This window comes from Lissotriton vulgaris, chromosome 1_1, assembly GCF_964263255.1.
Source record: "Lissotriton vulgaris chromosome 1_1, aLisVul1.2, whole genome shotgun sequence".
NCBI classification, from domain to species: domain Eukaryota; kingdom Metazoa; phylum Chordata; class Amphibia; order Caudata; family Salamandridae; genus Lissotriton; species Lissotriton vulgaris.
In genome coordinates, this window is record NC_141685.1 from 388,893,080 (window position 1) to 388,912,129 (window position 19,050).

Genomic DNA, 19,050 nt, shown 5'->3' on the forward strand with positions numbered 1-19,050 from the left:
AAAGAGCCCTGTGAGTGGGAGGGGAGGGGGGTGTACGCGCGTGTGTCTGTGTGTGTTCGAATGTGTCTGTGTCTGTGTGTGCGCGTGGGTCTGCGTGTGTGTATGCAGTGTGTGTGTGGCTGTGTATGTGCGCATGCGTGAGTGTGCAGTGTGTTTGCGCAAGGGAATGAGGCACGAGAGGGGCACAGTGACGTGCACGCCCACGAGGTGAAATCCGCGCTCTGCGCTCGTGCACCCTCTCGTGTCCACATTCCCAAATACGGGCAACATTAGTTGTCTTGCTGACAGCTTTCAATGCTTTCGCATTGAAAGTTAGGTCAACTTGACCTAAAAAATGAGAGATGATGTAATGTGATGCTCAGCCTGCTTATGTGTCTTTTGGAATGTTTGGAATTAGAATGTTAGTGAGCTTGGAGTCAGTTGATCTATGGGCTGAGCGAGATACAGACTGCTCCTGGTGGGGTTCGTTATTTATGTTCCTTTTTTATATACTTTATTACTTGTAACTTCAATCTTCAATAAATATACATGAAGTTACCAACAACAAATGGACCCTTTATTCATAATTTTACACAGAGCCTGGAACTTAGAAACTGAGGTTATACATGGAATCAGATGGACATTCTAAATAGATCATATTAAGTGACACAGAAGAAGGGCTACACAAAATGCCCAGTTGGAGCAAAGGCTATTTACAACACATCTCCTTCCCTTCAATTAATAAAAACAAATAAAATAAACACTGAGATACATTACCAAATGTAATCATTTAAATAAGTAGGAGGTTGTCGACATCTAGAACTCCTTGAGGCAATATGATTGGAACCGTCATGGAAAATATTGTTACTAGAAGATGGCATATTATCCTGAAGTGTCAAGAGAAGACATGAGTTAAGAAGCATCACCACTACCCACTTCCCTCCTGAAACTGAAAGAAGTTGAAGACCTTGGGACCCCTTGATCAGATAACATATACCCACTAATATGTTCTGACAGGCCAGACATCTTCACCAGTTCTTTGTTCTTCTGGTACAGAGCAACCCTGCAAAGATTCAATTTTTCTCCATTTTCTAACACAATGTAACGTGGAAACACTTTTTTAACTGTAAATGGACCTCTGAATTTTGAAAATCCTTTTGTCACTGTCCCAGGCTTGACCTTCACTAAATCACCCACAGAAATCTTTTCAGAAATCTTAATCTGATTAGAATTAAAGGAAGTATTGTCACTGTAATTTTTGAGCCAAGAAGGAGTCAACTTAGTTCCAGGACTTCTGCCCCTCATGAGGTCAAAAGGAGACTTGGTGTCTTGTTTATGAGCAGTTGTGCAATAAGCCCACACCATTTTTTGAACAGTTTCATGTGAAAACCCACCAGAGGAACATGTCATCTGAATTATTCCCTTTACCAATCTATTGGCCCTTTAACAAATGCCATTTCCCTGAGGATTGTACAAAGTCGTGCGATGATGAGATATGCCACAACTTGCTAAAAACTCTTGCATTTTCTCAGAGGTTAACTGTGTACCATTGTCAGTTATAAGGATTAACGGAAAACCTTCTTCCTGAAAAACATCTTTGAGAAACTTGATCGTACAATCAGTAGTTGTATCTTTGACAAATTTCACAATGAGCCACTTAGAATATGCATCAATGACAACAAAAGCATACCGATGATCCATAGGTAGCTCATCCATGAGACCAATAATGTCTAAACATATAGTGTGCCAAGGTTGATTTGCAAGAGAAATGCAGTTATCACCAAGATTAGGACATGAAACCAACTTGAGCCTTTTCTCACTATTCTTGCAAGTTACACAATTTTCAACCAAATTGGCTGCCTGCACATCAATAGAAGGCCACCAAAAATGTTCCTTCAACCTGCGCTGAGTAAGGGTTTGCCATAAAAGACCCTCATGCGCTATCTTAAGTAGTTTAGATCTAAGTGAGAATGGCGGAATGTATTTGTCACCTTTCATTAAAATAGTATTGTTTATCACCGATAAGTCATCCAAAACTTTTATGCATGGCCAAACTGACAGTTCCCCACAACTTTCACGCCTTGTGCCTTTTATAATTAGATCCCAAACTTTTTTAAGAACAACATCACTTCCCATAGCTGAACACCATTCATCTTTTGAAAATGTGCCATCACTCAAGGCTACAACATCTTGAATGAAAATCACCGCACTTTCTTCCAAATCACCACCACATCTGTTCAAAGAATTGACCTCTTTTATCGGCAGACGAGACAGACAATCTCCCTGCACATTTTGCCAACCTGGTACATAACATAACTCATACTGATATTCCTGTAACTTTGAGGCTAGTCTAGATAATCTCGGAGTACCTTTTCCAGCCCCACCCGTAGCTAAAATATTAACCAAAGGTTTATGATCAGATCTAATCTTGAATTTCTGTCCCCAAAGATACGTCCTAAAATAGCTTGCACCCCACGCTGCAGCTAAAGCCTCCTTTTCAATAACTGAATAATGACTTTCCGAAGTAGTCAGGGGCCGAGAAGCAAATGCAACTGTTTTCTCACAACTTCCATGCTTTTGCAAGAGCACAGCATCCAGGCCTATGCTTCTTGCATCAACCATTAAAATGGATTGCAACTTGATGTCAAATGGTGTTAATACTTTTGCTTTAAACAGCTCCTTCTTGATGTTGTTAAAGCAAATGGTATGTTCCTCTGTCCAACCAAATGTTATCCCTTTCTTAAGAAGTGCTCTAAGAGATGCTGTTTTTTCAGAGAAGTGCTCTACAAACTTTGCATAGAATTCAATTAAACTCATAAAGGATCTAAGTTGGTCCTTGTCCTGAGGACACGCAGCTAATTGTATTGCTTCCAATAAGTTTTTCTTTGGTCTTATACCATCAGCAGATACCACGTAACCAAGATATTCAATTTCTTCAACCAAAAATGAACACTTTTCTTTCCGCAAGGTCAACCCTGCTTCATCTAATCTCTGTAACACTTCTTTTAAAGTCTCATTATGCTCAGAAACAGTATCACCAAATATTAAGATGTCATCTTGAAAGTAAACAGCCTTATCAATACCTTTAAATATCTCACTTACCATGCGTTGGAAGACGCTGGCCGCAGAAATGAGGCCAAAAGGTAATCTTGTAAATTGAAATGTGCCCTCAGAAGTGATAAAGGCTGTAAACTGCTTTGACTCACTATGTAAGCGTACCTGGTGATAAGCGTTCTTTAAGTCAAGCTTTGAGAAAAATCTCGCACCTTTAAGAGTTGACACAAGCTCACCAGTATTGGGTAGAGGATACACATCCGCTATCACACATCTATTCAAGGATCTCAAATCCACATAGAATCTTATTTTTTTATCCGCTTTCTGGGTGATAACTACCGGAGAAATCCAGCTAGAGGCTTCAACTGGCTCAATTATGCCTCCCTGCAAAATTTAATTAATGACATCTTTCACATCATCCCTAACTGAAAGTGGTACTCTTCTTAATTTGTGTGGTTCAGGTGTGGCGTTCTGTTTGAAAATTATTTTATGTTCATAGCCCTGCAGTACACCCAATTCCTCTCTGATAAATTCTTTGCATTACACAAGATATCATTAATGGTAAATTCATCCACTACCATTACTTTTACAGAGGCTCTAGGATTCACCATAATGTGTAAATCATACTGATGAATCCACCCTAAAATAGCTGGACCATCAAACAAAACATACACTTTACCTTTCGTGGATCTGTGCATAAAGCATATTTCACTTTCAAAATATCCCACAATGTCTATTTTTTCACCTTGATATCCGGATGGACATATGTCACTTTCTAATAATGTTTTAGTGCCCCATAATTTCCTGAATAGAGATTGTGGAATTATGGTCCACCTTGAACCAGTGGCAACCATTATTGAGATCATCAATTTTAAAATCTGCTTGAGGTCTAATTTCCCTTTTTTCTATGTACTTTTCATTTTCATTATCATCCACAAGCAAAATCGTATTTTTCTCCCTTCTTATCGCTATGTCATTGTCTTCAATAACAGCTACTCTAGCTTTACCTTTTGATTTGCACTTTCTTGAAATATGTCCTATCTTACCACATTTTAGACATTCTTTGTTGTTAGCAAAACAAAATTTCGCAACAGCAGTGGGAGTGTTGCTACCACACTACTACCATTCTTAGGTTTCACTAATGCTACTTCACTATATTCATCATCAAAGCACTCTTTTTCAGACACCTCTGTTACTTGGTGTGAAACATTACATTTTTCTAGCTCTTTCAAGCATTTTTCAGATTCCTCCACTACTTCGGTCAAATCTATGGCTTGTTTTAAAGGTGGATTTTTGGCCGCACATAACCTCTCCTGAATTTTTCTGTTATTACATTGAACAATGAACTGGTCTCTCATTAATTCTTCAGTCATTTGCCCAAAATTGCACTTAATGGAGAGTTCACGCAATCTTGCCACAAAATCATCAATGGATTCATCAACACGCTGTTTGTTCATATAAAATTTTGTCCATCCAAAGCTACAATACAATTGTCAAACATGCCAATCCAGTCCTCCCACGTTATTGGGGGTGGTCCTGGTTCACATGAAAATGGTGGAGGTAAAGTAACATTTACTTGTTGGGCCATAATAAAAACACTAAAATATTGCTTTGAGTAATATTATAAATGTGCACTCGTAAAGTTTAGATCAAAGCAGGTAACTTATTAAAAACAGCTTGCAATTTGTAAAGATGCTGGTCAGTCGAGAGTACACAATGAACAAATAGTTTCGAATAACTGTGTTGACTGAGCTGTCACTAGGCACTTTTGAACACAGTGACTATGCCAGAACATACAGATAATACAACTCACTGAGCACTGAAAAACAGCCCGTAAACAATGTTCATTGGTAATCTTACTTGTCAAAACTTGTTTGCTGTAGTTCAATACCTTTCTGGAACCAAGACGTTGGGTAATCAAAGTGCCGAACTAGTTTTGAATCTCCGACGACGTTTTGAATCTCCGACGCATTGGAAATCCACACTTTATTTTTAAAGAGAAAATGGCCACCACGTATCCACGTCACTACGTTCTGCGTGATGACGTCATTCGCAACCAATGGTGGGTCAGCGCTAAATCCACAAGCACAAACACGTCCTCACCTCGCTGCTTGGAGAGACATGCGTGTCATCATCCATTTACGACAGGGGAGAGACGTGCATGCTTGGAAACAGTGGAATCACCTAATGCGTCACCGGGTTCCAGCTGCAAAGAGCGAGAAGGCGCAGTTGGAGCAGTGACGTAAGAGGTCTTTAAAAATTCCTTTAAAATGTTACTTTACTCACAATCATGTCGGGTAGCTTTGTTTGAGAATCTGCCTCACGTGGATTCTTTAAAAAAAAAATCATAGAGGTGCCGTCGGTCTTCTTTTTCGATGTCCCTTAATTTCTTAAAAAGCTTGCTTTCACCAGGGCACTTCAGACAGCAGGTCGCTTAATAGAAGTTAAACCATCGTCGCCAAAAATTGTTGTAGAAAGGAAGTCACAGGAACAAGAGTATATTCTTTTAGTTGAGTTTATTGCTAGAAGACCGCACATCCACCTCGCCTGCTGACCGGACTTCCAACTGCCGGAGTCTGGAACTTAGCATGCTGAGGTTGGACATAGAATCAAATGGACATTCTAAATAGATCATATTAAGTGGCACAGAAGAAAGGCTACACAAAATGCCCAGTTGGAGCAAAGGCTATTTACAACATAACACCCACTGGAAAGGCTTGTGGCTGCAGCAAGATGATAACTAAAACTTGCCATCAGCTTGAGTCAAAACATTCCAGCTGATGTCATGTGCATTCCTAGCCAGGAATGCTACATTTAAAGAGCAAGTTACAACACATCTCCCTTTTATAATAATTTAAACAAAATGTAGGAGGGAAACAAAAGGTAAAAGGTCATTAATATAAAATAAAGTAAGAGAACATAAAAAACAAATCACAACCATTACTTAAGGTAATAATCTTGTAAATACAATGGTGACTTCTTAGCTCTAGTACTGCGAGCAAGAGATTCAGAACAAGCTTTGTTGTTGTTAAACTGAGAGAAATCATTTTGTGGCAGTTTGGTCTGGGATTCCAACTTAAAATGAGAATGACCATCTATAAGTTTGTTTTTAGCGTGACCATTCTTAGATTGAAAAAAACATTGAGACCTGACATACTCATCCCCCTTCGTCCATTTTGTCAAACGAGACATGCTCCAAACATCCGCACCAGCAAGCATAACAACATTGTTCATAGCTTTGATAATACGCCTTGGTCCAAAATATCTAGATTCACCTTTTGGTGACCACACTGCTTTTTTAACAAATACAAGATCACCCACTTTCCATACAAATCTTTTGGTTCCCATTTTGATATCAAACCTCCGTTTATAATTATTTTGATATTTTCTTATTCTCCAATTATTTACAACACAACCCCTGCCCTTTACACTCAACCATAAAGGATTCAGTTTTGAGCCAGCTGTCCTACCCTTTAGTTTTGTAAATGGGGAACAACCAGTCACACTGTTTGGGGTATTCCTGTGTGCCCATAACTTCTCTCTGAGAATGGGCTTAAGCGGAACTCTCAACCCTAAAGCAGTTTGTGCAGAAGCTCTAATCAATCTATTCATACTCTCGACCAAACCATTAGCCTGGGGAGCATAAAGAGCAGTTTTGTGATGGGTGATAGATAATTCTTTAAGGAAATCTGACATCTCTTAAGAAGTAAATTGAACCCCGTTATCTGAAACAAGGACATCAGGAACACATACACAAGTGAAAGCATCCTTGAGAAACTCAATAATGTTTTTTGTTGCAACAGAACTCATGCAAGAGGCAGACACCCATTTTGACGTATAGTCAACAAGGACAACAACAAATCTCTCAGAAGGAGCCAAATTGTCAAAAGGACCAACTATGTCTACTGCAAGTTTAGACCAAGGACGTTCAGGTAAGGCAACAGGAGAAAGAGGAGCAGTCCTCACCTTCCTAGATTTGCCAATACCAGCACAAATTGTACAATCCCTGACAATTTCCTCAACATGACGGTCAACTTCTGGCCACCAATATGACTCCCTGACCCGTGCCTTTGTAAGACTACGGCCAAGATGCCCTTCATGAGCAAGATTGATAATGTTTTCCCTCATCATAAATGGGGGTACCAATCTATCACCACGGAAAAGCTCACCTTGCACAATGTTCAACTCGTCCCGAACATACCAGTAACCTTTAGCACAATCTGGAATGTCTTTTAAAGAGGGCCAACCATTTAGAGTGAAATCCATAACCGGTGCCCTGGCTTTATCACTCACAAAAAATGTTCCATTCATCTTTGTTGAGAGTTGACTCCTTCACCCATGAAACATTCAGACATTCAGGATCACTTACAACGTATTTTTGCAAAGGCATTCTTGAAAGGAAATCTGCCGGAATATTTTTAAGTCCAGGCAAATATTCCACACAAAAATTATATTCCCAAAGCCCTTCAATCCATCTCTTAATTCTTGGAGTGGTGCTCTCAACATTCCTACATGAAAACATGTGCACAAAGGGCTTGTGATCAGATCTAATTAAGAACGGCAAACCCCACAAGTAAAATCTAAAGTGATTTATGGCCCATGAGCAAGCCAGAGCCTTGCGTTAGATCACGGAGTAACGCTCTTCTGCTCCTTTTAATGATGGAGGCAAAACCAATGACTCTTTCACTACCATCCACCATTTGAGATAGAACAGCCCCTTAACCTCGCACACTGGCATCTGTGGTCAAAATAGTCTTCTTATGTACAGCAAAATGGCCTAAAGTTGACATCCTTGCAATTTCTGCTTTCACCTTATTAAAAGCATTAACACACTGATCATTCCAATTAAAAACAGCACCTTTTTTAAAAAGAAGTCTTATAGGTTGCATTACGCTTGCAAAATTGTACACAAACTTTGAATAATATTCGGACAAACCAAGGAAAGATTTTACTTGGTCTTTGTTGGAAGGAGGAGGTGCTTGAAGTATAGCTTCAGCTACGTCAATTTTTGGACTAATGCCCTCTCCAGAAATGGAATGCCCAAGATATGACACAGAATTGACCCTGAATTTGCACTTCTCACTCTTCAGGGTGAGTCCATGTTTCTCCAACCTAGACAAAACGCTAAAAAGAACTTCATCATGTTTATCCTTGTCTTGTCCATGGACAAGAATGTCATCCTGAAAAAATATTACAGAATCAATACCAGACAAAACATTTCTCATTACTCTTTGAAAACTAGCAGCTGCACTTGCCAGACCAAAAGGCATTCTGATGTACCTGTAAGCACCTAATGGAGTTACAAAAGAGGTCAAGTGTCTCGAATGTTCATGGACAGGATCTGATGATATGCTGCTGATAAATCCATAACACTAAACAAACTTGCTCCGCCCAACTTTGACAGGGTTTCATTAATATTTGGCAGTGGTTGCCTGTCAACCCAAATTGAGTTATTCAAGCTTCTTAAGTCCACACACATCCTAATTTTAGTTCCTTTATCTTTAGGTGCCAAAACAATGGGCGCGAGCCATTCCGAGGACTCTGTTTCCTCAATTACTCCAAATTTGAGTAGTCTGTCGATTTCCTCCTGAAGTGGTTTCAACATGAGGTTAGGCACCTTCCTTACTTTGCGTACGACTGGTTTTTCATTATCTTCTAAAATTATTTTGTGTGTGAAACCATTCAGGAGACCAAGTTTGTCACTGAAAACTCCAGGAAATTTTTCAACAATGTCCTGAACATCACTCTGTAGAGAAACTAACATAACCTGCTCAGGTGCCTTTGGGTTCAGAACAATGCCAAGGTCTCTTTGGTGCCGCCAACCTAAGAGATTATCACCACACTTAGCAACATACATTTTGCCCACTGTTTCTCTACCCTTGAACATAATGGGCTGTACATAGTATCCTATCAAATCAATGGTTTGTCCACCATACCCAACAGGATTAATGTCAGGTAGCAAAAGTTTTACTCTGTCAGTCCCAAAAGTGGAAAACCAAAACTTGTCACTTATCAGAGTGTATGGGGAACCAAAATCAGCTAAAACTGGAACACTTTCTTCTCCAATGTATACATCACATTTAAGCATGGTCACAGTGTCAGAGTCCACTGACCTTACATCATTCACAGGTTCAGGTGTCCCATCAGTGATGCAATGAATTGCTTGTTGTGAAAATCCTTCATCATCATCAACCAAATTAACTTTGTGACCTTTTTTCCCACAGTTCCTGCAATTTGTACTTCTAGCAAAGCAATTAGGAAAATTAGGCTCGTGATTTTGACTTCCACACCAGGGACATTTGAACTTCCCATCCTTATTTGAATTGAAATTAAACTTCTGTCTGTCAGGTTTTGTATAGCTTTTCTCTTGCTTACTAATTGCTTTATTGATAGTTGCAACTTGTACATCAGATGAAGTACTCTATTGGTATTCTTTGTTTATATTGACCACAGGGTCAACATGGCTCGTGCTTTTACTTATCTCTTTGACCCAATGAGAAGTGTGCTCAACACTCTCAACAATGGTTATGGCCTCTTTTAAATTCGGATTTTTTGACAACTTTTCCTGAATTTTGGGATCATTTGTACAACGGACAAGTTGATCACAAATAAAAGAGTCAGTCAACTGTTCGAATTCACATGTCTGTGCTAGTGACTTCAAGGCTGTTACGTAATTGCTAACTCTCTCTCCTTTCACTTGAACACGCATTAAAAATGTGTGCCTTTCCATGACCACATATAAACGTGCTCCAAAATATTTTTGTAATAACAGAATTCTCATTTAATAAACATCGGTTGGTTCTCCTGCCCCTCTACCTATGGGTATAGGATCTAGACTGTCATAGATATTCCTCCCCTCGATGCCAAGGTTATGTAACAAAACCCCTTGTTTCCTGGCAGCAGAGAACTTTTCCCTGCCAATGGCAATTGGATATGAATCAAATAGTGGTTTTTCACTTTTTCCATGGCAAAACAGGTTCGCCTTGTTCACTTAAATATTGAGGGGGTTGGCTCATCCCGCTGGCCATTGGCTTCCTGAAAATTAAAAATAACTTAACACGCTAAGAAAACAAGCTAAAACAACGATCTGAAACATCAATTTACCATAAAGAAGGAAAAACAACAAGCTAACTCAAATTGTTCCATGAGAATATTCCTCTAGAGTGTATGGTTGTTGTAAATTCCCTGAAAAATCTTTAAATAAAAACTAACATAATAAGTTAAAATAAATAACTTATCTTTCCAATGTTATCCTTGGTTTCACGATTCTGACCGCTTCATAAATGTATTTCTTCTAATTCTGGTAATCAGCTTGCACTTCAACGCTTCAATTCAGGATAAATTGCCTTCTTTCCCTAATGTAACTCCAATTCCTTGCTGCACATGTGCCACATTCTCCTTCGTCAGTCTTTAATATGCTGTGTTTACACTCTGCTGAACAAAAGCTTTACTGCGCAAGCACTGCTTATCTTCCGTCTTTTCCATCTATCACTTTTTTTTATTGTACAGACTTCAACACCCACGCACCTTGCATCTGCTCGCGTGTCATGCCTCGCGCTTATTCGTTATGCAGACTTCAACACGCATGCAACTTTTATCTGCTCGCGTGTCGTGCCTCGCACTTGTCTCCCGTTGACTTCAAAAGATGCCGCTCGAGAAGGACAACTCACTTAGAATTCTCTTCACACGCGGTAAGCCTTTCGCGTGCACACACTCTCTGGTACTTCAAATAAAGCAGAACAACAGTAGTGTTGAATACAATTATATCAAGTTCCCTCATTTATCTGCCATCAATCCAATAACCCGGTTCCATCAATTTAATTGTTCCGCAAATCTTCAGTGAAAGGCAATTATTTCACTCGACTGTGCGCAGCATTGGAAAACTTTAACTAAACTTAATCTCCTGAATGAGCCGGTTCTTTCCTTCTGCCACGCTGGGTTCTTCGGTGGGTGTCAAATCCCGTCGCCAGTAATAAAACGATTGAGGCAAGTCATTTAACCCCTTCCATGCTCATGACAAGGCCAGCTCGTCATGAGGCACGGTTGAGCTGTGCTTATGACGAGTTGACCTTGTCATGAACAATGGGAAAACTTAGAAAGCAGCACAGGAGGGGAAAACCCCCTAGCAGCCAAGGTGTTCAGTTGAAGAGCTTTAATTAACACCCATATCTATCTATCTATCTATCTATCTATCTATCTATCTATCTATCTATCTATCTATCTATCTATCTATCTATCTATCTATCTATCTATCTATCTATCTATCTATCTATCTATCTATCTATCTATCTATCTATCTATCTATCTATCTATCTATCTGTCTGTCTATCTGTCTATCTATCTATCTATCTATCTATCTATCTATCTATCTATCTATCTATCTATCTATCTATCTATCTATCTATCTATCTATCCATCCGACTGTCTATCTATCCGACTGTCTGTCTGTATGTATGTGTAAATATATATATTCTGTGCAGCAAGCACATCGAAGACGGGCTGGATTCTCATATATATATATATATATATATATATATATATATATATATATATATATATATATATATATATATATATATATATATATATATATATATATATATATATTCACTAAAAAAAACATAGGTTATAGACCATATATAGTTAGGAATTCGCATTTACAAAACCTTATTTTACTCACACAAAACCATTGAAATTCCATATATAGTTAGTTCCACTAACTATATATCGCGCACCCGCAATCCACTGCTGATGATGTCACATATTACATCATTCATGACATGGTCAGTGACATCACTGATGACATCACTGATGACATCTCAAATGACATCACTGATGACATCTCAAATGACATCACTGATGACATCACTGATGACATCTCATTTGACATTACTGATCACATCACTGATGATATCATTCATGTGATAATACGATGAACCTCTTCAGACTCTAATATAACCTTAGATACAATCAGTGTAAACAGACACTCACAGACTGTCACTCATCCATGGAGTTACTCACACACCTACTCAGTCATGCAAAGAATCAATCACACCTCCATTTCCTCAACTATACAGTTATACAAACTTTACTTATTCAAACATATACTAACACATATTTACTCTCTTATACAATCCCTGATACAAGTTCACAATGATCCATACAGCCACTCACACATTCACTGGCTCTTATGCACAGTTATTTATATATGTCAACTCTCACATGTACTGTGTTTTACATATGTACTTACTTTGACATGTAGCATTCACTCACCAATACACTCATGCACACAGTCAACCGCCCATACAGCTGTTTCCACATGCACTACATACATCTAGTGAATCAACTGCTCACACATCTATGCACAGAGTCATACACCTCCCAGCCACCCACACACACACTCAGTCTCCCATACAAATACTTGGGCAACCAATCAATAACCCATATAGTTACTCATATAGCTACTTATCAACACATGCAACAGTTTACAGAACAACAGACATAATGATGCACAAATTAAGACAGTTTAGTCACTAACCCATGCACTCAGTGAGACACATTTAATCACTCACTCATACAGTCAGTCATGCACCTACTAAATCCTTCATCCAGACACTTATACATCCACTCATTCTTCAATATGTAAGACATCTTTTAACTTTACAGAAACATACAGTCACTGGATGTTGTCATCAGTGATGTCATCAGTGATGTCATTTGAGATGTCATCAGTGATGTCATCAGTGATGTCACTGACCATGTCATGAATGATGTAATATGTGACATCATCAGCAGTGGATTGTGGGTGCGCGATATATAGTTAGTGCAACTAACTATATATGGAATTTCAATGGTTTTGTGTGAGTAAAATAAGGTTTTGTAAATGCGAATTCCTAACTATATATGGTCTATAACCTATAATTTTTTTGGTGAATTTTCAAGGTTTTGTAAATGCTAATTCCTAACTATATATGGTCTATAACCTATGGTTTTTTCAGTGAATTTTCAAGGTTTTGTAAATGCTAATTCCTAACTATATATGGTCTATAGCCTATGGTTTTTTCAGTGAATATATATATATACATACATATATAAACATATATCATCTGTATATCTATATAAATACAAACATAAATGCATGCATACATATACTTATATGCATACAGATGCATGTTATTTACATGAAAGTTGAAAAAACACTAATAAAAGCAAAGCTAAAAAGCCACCTCATTACAAACAGAATGGCTTTAACTTAAACGAGGGCGAGATCTATTGCATTTTCAATGCTTGTTTACTTTGGTTCCATCAAGAAGGCATTCAGATGTGTCACACATTTGCCATACATTCTGAATGTTAGCACTCTAGTTGCACATTAGATCACTGTAGTAAAGCTACTGCTCACCAGGGACGTCTGCTGCTGGTATTCAAAGTGCATGTTTCAGTCTGCATGTCAGAATTTTATTAATGAAATAGAAGAGGATTTGAGAAATCACTCAAAATGATCCCTAATTTTTCTTTCTGAAGCACTAATCATACTTTCTATGGCAAAATTAACCCCCTCATGTTGTTCCTTTTTAAATTGAGTGTTTTCAGACTTACCACTTCATTCCAATCAACATGGCTTCTGGTGTGCCATACTTTTGTCATAAGTGAGACTGTTAGCGCTCTAGTTGTTCTTTAGAACACTCTGGGACATTCTGTCATTGGGCTATACTTGGGGTACATCTGGGTGATATTTGGGCTACATTTAGGCTCTTTTGTCTCTGGTGGCCATCTTGGGAGACTGTATGTCAGAATTTTTTAATGAAATTGAAGAGGGTTTGAGAAGTCACTCAAAATGTGCCCTAATTTTTCTTTCTGCAGCACTAATCATAATTCATATGGCAAAATATACCCCCTCATTTTGTTCCTTTTTAAATTAAATGTTTTAAGAGTTACCACTTTATTCCAATCAAGATGGCTTCAGGTGTGCCATACCTTTGTAATAAGTAGGACTGTTAGCGCTCTAGTTGTTCTTTAGAACACTCTGGGACATTCTGTCATTGGGCTATACTTGGGCTACATCTGGGTGATATTTGGGCTACATTTGGGCTCTTTTGTCTCTGGTGGCCATTTTGGGAGACTGCATGTCAGACTTTTTTAATGAAATAGAAGAGGATTTGAAAAGTCACTCAAAATGTGCCCTAATTTTTCTTTCTGCATCACTAATAATACCTTCTATTGCATAATAAACCCCCTCATTTTGTTCCTTTTTAAATTAAATGTTTTAAGAGTTACCACTTTATTCCCATCACGATGGCTCCAGGTGTGCTATACCTTTGTAATAAGTAGGACTGTTAGCGCTCTAGTTGTTCTTTAGAACACTCTGGGACATTCTGTCATTGGGCTATACTTGGGCTACATCTGGGTGATATTTGGGCTATATTTGGGCTACATTTGGGCTCTTTTGTCTCTGGTGGCCATTTTGGGAGACTGTATGTCAGAATGTTTTAATGAAATAGAAAAGGATTTGAGAAGTCACTCAAAATGTGCCCTAATTTTTCATTCTGCAGCACTAATCATACTTTCTATGGCAAAATATACCCCCCCCCATGTTGTTTCTTTTTAAATTAAATGTTTTAAGAGTTACCACTTTATTCCAATCAAGATGGCTTCAGGTGTGCCATACCTTTGTAATAAGTAGGACTGTTAGCGCTCTAGTTGTTCTTTAGAACACTCTAGGAGGCTGCAGTAGAACACAAAGGAATCAACTGACAGTCTCTGTCCTTGTTGGATGTACATGTTTTACTGAGAATGTCAGACTTCATTTTCACATGACTGAGAAAGATAATGTGAATTTACAGAAAATATGCTTTCAGTTTAGCTTATAGATCCCCTTCCAAACCACTGTGGGAAAATCATGAGATATTAGTTTTCTTTCAAACAATATTCATGATATCACAGCAGAAGGTTTTTTCACATGGTAAAATCACCTTAGAACCCACCACAATTCCTAAAACGAGTATGGTACCATCAACAAATGATTTATAATGTAACTAAAGTCCTAAAACCCTCTATTAACTACAATGCTTTTTAATGAGGTGCTATCATGTATATTGGTCCCAAGATGGCTGCCAACACTTCTTGGATGAAGTGCTGACAGCCAATCAGATCAGATGTGTGGTTAGGCTCCGCCCAGATATATATCTTTTTTTGAACCTAAATTACTCAAAATCCACTGGAGCACATATATTGAGACCTAGCAAAGGCACATCGGGCTAACAGTCCCTACAATTTTGCCAAGTTTCGTGCAAATCCATTCAGCCGTTCGAGCTAAAAGTGAGGCCAACCGCCCTATGGAAATTAACATGGGAAAAACGCGTTTTGGGACCCCCCTTTTTTCTCGGCCCCCCCTTGATAAAACCCCCCCAAATTGTCAGGGGCTGCTCAGAAACAAAATGTTCCATTTTCCTGAAAATTTCAGCCAATTCCGTCCACAAACGCCAAAGTAATTAGACATAGAATTTTCAAAAATCCCATAGAGAAGAAATCCTAACTATATATACCTACTGGCGGTCGCCAGTAGGTAATATATATATATATATATATATATATATATATATATATATATATTTTTTTTTTTTTTTTTTGTCGGGGGTGTAGGGGGTTCGGAAACGAAATAAAAAAGAATAACATCTCACCCGAGTGCTGGCCGTTTTTTCTGGTAGAGGACTAGAATTGTGGGACGATATATATATATATATATATATATATATATATATATATATATATATATATATATATATATATATATATATATATATATATATATATATATATATATATATATATATGTGTGTGTGTGTATATATATCCAACTTCTTTTCCTTCTGAAGAGAGATTATTGGATATATATATACACACATATATATATGAGAAGGAATCCCAACCTGTCAGTAGATGACAGGCAACAACAGGGTGCAGATCTCAAAGCGCCACAGCAGACAGCCAAAAGCAAAGCTCACAGACGATCCAACTCAAGTGAGTAGCAGGTTTAAACGTTTTATTAGAAGTAACGCGTTTCACTCCACTGGGGAGCTTGTTCACACAAAGGCACTCAAAAAAAGTGAAGGAATATATACAAGATGTAGGGAGGGGCTTGATTGGGAAAACACGCCCAAAAGTAAAAGAAAAAAAAATTAAATAAAGAAACAGTGCATAAAATAAAACATGTTGTTTGTCACATGAACAGAAACCTGTACCACATATAATTACACAATGTAAACAATGATTATGGCAATTGTAAATGGTATGATGTAAAATACAAACATGGATTCAAAAGCGTTCGATGACACTTAAGAATAGCTGGCTAAGAGCAAAAAAAAGCAAAATAGCAAATGTCACGGCATAGTGCCTATGATGTGCTTATCAAGGGTTTAAGCAAGCCGGCAATAAAATCTAGAACGCAAACAACTCAAGACATAGTGCCTGATAAGTCCAACAATGCCACAGTTTTCAAAATTGAAGAAAACGTCATATCAATGGAAAGCAGGTAATAATGGTACAAGTTAAATACTGCAAAGATAGTGCACAGCAGTAAATAGTTAAGTAAAAGGAAAGCACAATAAATTAAAAAGTGAAAAAATCAAAAAAGATACAAGAGCCCAACCACAAATGTGTAAAGATAAAATGAAAATCAAAGGAAAGCAAGGGAACAAGTAATAACACTAGAGGCGAGAAAGATATACTTAACATGACGTGAATGCTTGGTCAGAACATATTGACAAAGAAATAAGACTTAAGAGCATGCGTCATATCAAAAACGTGGCAATGAGCCAAAACCAACAGATGATGCCTTAACTGAACAAGAGAAGGAAAAGAGATCAACAGAGACCATGGACCAATGGGTCAACAATTTAGAATTTACAAGAAACTTTTCAGATCCTCACTCAGATTAAGCCCGTTAGGGGCCTTGGTATCGAGGGACATAATGAGTTGGGATTCTCGCTGTCTCAACAATTTTTCACGGTCCCCACCACGACTGGGTTGAGGAACTGAGCAGAGGACTGTGTATTGTAAGTCCCTACGTTTCTTGTCATGGACTGCTCCAAAGTGCCTGGCCACCGGGTAATTACTGTCACTATTAACAATGGCCCTGATGTGCTGAAGTATTCTTTGATGAACAGGCAGCTTGGTGCTGCCTATGTACTCCAGATTACATGTACACCTGAGCTTGTAGACCACAAACTCCGATCTACATGTAAGATATTCTTTGATGGGAATAGGCGTGTTGCTAAATGCAGTGACATATTCACTGGTATTGGTCGCAAAATTGCAGGCACGGCAGGAAGTGCACTTAAAGAAGCCCATTTTAGTGGTCTTAATAAGTTTGGGAGGATTTTCAGGTGCTATCCTATCAAGAGCGTCGCGCATGGATGGCGCACGTCTGAACGTGATGATTGGAGTTTCAGGTAGCATTGGACCCAAGATAGGATCCGTCAGAATAATAGGCCATTCAGTGCCAATGATACGTCTGATCTTTCGCTCCTGTGAGCTAAAAGTAGTTATGAGCCTGACAGTACATTGAGCGTCACCTATGGTGTCATTGGTGTTCGCTGTATAGGGCTCCTTGGGTGTCAGCAATGTAATTCTGTCTATTGATGAAGCTTTAGCCAAAGCTTGATCAAGTATGACTTTGGAGTACCCTCTTTGCAGGAAACGTTGCTTAGAATCCTCAAGGCATATGGCCAGAGAGTCAGGGTCACTGCAGATTCTGTGGATGCGAATAAATTCCCCAAAGGGAATACTGCGGATGGTATGTGCTGGATGGGAGCTACGTGCATGTAAGATTGAATTTCCCGCAGTATTCTTACGATGTAGTTTTGGTCATGAGTGTGTTGTCCTTGATAAACAAATGCACATCTAGAAATTCCGCTTCTGAACTGCTAAGATTGGCAGTAAATTTTAGATTTAAGGTGTTGGCATTGCATTCCTAGCAAGGAATGATAAATTTAAAGAGCAAGTTACAACAAATTGATACAGTGGGATTTAGTGTCCCCTGTGAGGTTGGCTCTCTTTCCTAGCTTAAAGAAGGCAGCCATGATTTTACTGCTTGTTTAATCCATCTATCTGTCTATCTATCTATCTATCTATCTATCTATCTATCTATCTATCTATCTATCTATCTATCTATCTATCTATCTATCTATCTATCTATCTATCTATCTATCTACCTATCTATCTATCTATCTATCCATCCGACTGTCTATCTATCCGTCTGTCTGTCTGTATGTATGTGTAAATATATATATTCTGTGCAGCAAGCACATCGAAGACGGGCTGGATTCTCATATATATATATATATATATATATATATATATATATATATATATATATATATATATATATATATATATATATATATATATATATATATATATATATATATAGGGGACCTGAGGAAGCACCGGAATGTGTAAAGAATCCAACACCGGGTTTTTTTTAAAACTACATCGTGTACTGCCCTGCCCTCCGAAAATGCACTGAGCACTTGAAACTTATCATTCCCCCACGCAACACCTACCTGGACAATGGAACTCTGGGACTTGCAGTTCCTACGATCAGCAAGAGGTGGACGAACACATGACTGGGGGTGGAGTGTCTTTCCCACCAATGGAAATGATGCAGGACAATTTTAAACACGGATGTGGGAGCATTTCCGAACATTGGGGCATCTGACGAAGGCCAGCCAGGCCGAAATGCATTATGCCGTGTGATCACCAATAAACAAGCTTCCGTGGAAACCCCTGTGTGGCCTCTGCTTCTTCAACCTGGAGGAGTTTGCTGGATATATATATATATATGTATATATATCCAATAATCTCTCTTCAGAAGGAAAAGAAGTTGGGTCGCACACCAATTGTCCTTTAAAGTAAATCCAAGATATTTATTTTTAAACAAACTCCAAACACTCCAAACACCAACGCTTTTCAATCTCTTACTGAGATCTTGTTCACGGTGCCGCCCTCCTTTTTCCA